At 40.8% G+C, this 2,434-nt stretch overlaps 1 pseudogene; it reads right to left on the bottom strand.

Moving 5' to 3' along the window:
- Positions 1 to 1,015: 1,015 nt before the first annotated feature.
- LOC102485254 (centromere protein N pseudogene) lies at positions 1,016 to 1,713 on the bottom strand (annotated as a pseudogene).
- Between the last annotated feature and the right edge of the window lie 721 nt (positions 1,714 to 2,434).

The raw sequence follows: 2,434 nt of genomic DNA, 5'->3' as shown, positions 1-2,434 counted from the left end.
TTGAAAGTAGTTAGATTATGTAAGAAATTGTGTGATCAATACAAGGTGGGTGGGAAAGGAAGGGAAGATAATTGTAGACACCAGAGATAGTGTGAAAAGAGGGTGGGAAAGGACAGAAGGTGAGAAAGAGGGGTAAAATAATTCTAGGAACTAGAAATGGAAAATTTTTTATAATATGAATGATTAAGTCACTAGGCAGTATATACTGGACTTGTGTCCATGGAAATGTATATATCAGCTGTGTTTGCTATGAAAATAGTTAGATTAATTAAGGTCTTTAGTAATTCAATATGATGTGGGGGGAAAACAGTATAGAAAGCAAGCATAAATACCAGAGACAGTGTGGGAAGAGAGTGGGAGATGGCAGAGGGTAAGAGATAGGGAATCAAGGATGGGAAAAAAAAAAAAAAGCAAAACATACAGAAAACAAGAAATGGAAAATTATTTGCTGACAATAACATGTTTGTTGATGTGCTTGATTGAGACAATATACAGTGTACTCTGGATGGAAAATCTCATTTTGTATGCTGTAATGATGTACAGTGAATGAATGCAAATAAATTAATTAATTAATAATAAAAAAAAGAAAAAGAAAAAAACAAAAGAAAAGAAAAAACAATCCCTGGACATCAGCAACTGGAACCAGACCTCCCTGGGACTGAGGAAAGGAAGGAGTAGGGAACACTACGCAGGAGGCCCAGCAGTCTTGAACACTACACCATGCGCCTGACTTCAGAGCATTCGGGCACTCAAGGTCCAGTCTGGAGCCATGTATAGCCTATCCCATTTCAAATGCCCACAACTTCTATACTTAGCAGAACATGGTGGGGTGGAGGCACGCAGGGGAGGAATCAGTCCCACAACATTTCTAAATTTTCAATAGCACGGAGTAATTTCTAAAATACAAGCCTGTGGACAGCAGCTGGATAGTTAGCCACTAACTAAACTGTGTGTACAACATAGTTAGGGAACTGCTGTGCTTACAAGGCCACGGACAGCTTATTTAACTCAAAATTTAAAATAATTCATTCCCCTGTTGGGTATACATGTGAGCAGTGCATAAAGTGGTACATCTGTAATACTGATTGATGCTAAGGACTACGACGCTTCCAAAAGGTGTGGGCTCGCAGCTCCTCACGCCTATTTCCACAACCTGATGGTGTTTGCTCGCAATTGTCAGTGCCTGACCCAGAAGAGGTATATTGTCCCTCAGCCTGGAAGAAGAAGTGGAGGCATATGGAGTCTGGGAATGCACTAGGTAAGTAAGCCTGTACTGGTTTGGCTTCCTATACTGTGTGACTAGGGAATTCAGATCCAGACTGTATTCTATCCTCCGTGTCTCTGAAGCTGACCATCACATTTTTCAATGCTCTCTGAAGGATTTTCTTAAGTGAACTTTAGAACTGTTCCATTTCAGAAAGGTCAGCATCTTCATCTGGTCCTTTACTCATCTGAAAAACAGCCCAGACTTTCTAATGCCAATGAACTTGAGTATAAATGATGTCTAAAAGGACTGCTTCATTGAGACTTGCAGGCTTTTCCTCACACAGCAGAATCAAGTGCTGAACCAAAGATTCCTTTCTCTGCCAAAAATTTATCATCTGCTGTTCATTTTAAGACAAAAAGTTCCAGGCTTTTAGAAGTGTCATCATTTCGGTCATGCAGATTTTCAGGATGGACCTCCTGATAAAACTCAGCCACAGTCTCATTCATCCTTTCGGCCTGCCTCATATCTCCAGCCTCCTCGCTCCTCAGCAGCGATTCCTGGCTGCCAAGCTTTCAAAGTCACCAATTGCAGTTCCCCAACTTTTTTTCTTTTAAGTTAATTTGTTTATTTATTTAATGAAACCCTGTCCTTGGTAGGGTTTTGCCAAACCACCATAATAGGCCTACCAACCTTTCTAGGTAGCCAGGATTACAAGTATGCCCATGGGCAAACCTCGCATATTCAGGTCCACCTGGGAGCTGAAACCAGGGCCTCCCATATGGCTTCAGTGTTCTGCAGTGTGCTCTACTGCCTGTACCACCACAGCTGGGCTTGTGATAAGCTTTCAAGGCCATACAGTCACAATTTTCTACCACATTAATCATGAGCTGTTCAGTTATGCATTTGAGGCCTGCCACAATTAATCTCTACACACTTATATTCCTTTTGGGGGTGGGGGGTTTATTTCCTAGCACCTTAAAATGCATCAAACAAATAGTTTGCTGTTCCCTAAGCATCCTGAAGACTTTAAACAAATATATTCCAGTGTATGATGTTCACTTCACCTACAATGTCTTGTTACTTGTACACACAAAAAACAGTCCTTTTTTTAATGTCAGTCTAATATGACACCTCCAACTTACTTGCCATACTTGCATCCCTCTGCAACCTCTCCATTATATTTTCCCCCTCTTCTAATATGGAAGTGGTATGCTCTATGTTGATTAT

This window comes from Tupaia chinensis, unplaced genomic scaffold (genome assembly GCF_000334495.1).
Source record: "Tupaia chinensis unplaced genomic scaffold, TupChi_1.0 Scaffold000117_2, whole genome shotgun sequence".
In the NCBI taxonomy this organism is placed as follows: domain Eukaryota; kingdom Metazoa; phylum Chordata; class Mammalia; order Scandentia; family Tupaiidae; genus Tupaia; species Tupaia belangeri.
The sequence above is the reverse complement of the archived record's forward strand: the minus strand, read 5'-3'. Positions and strand labels throughout refer to the sequence as shown.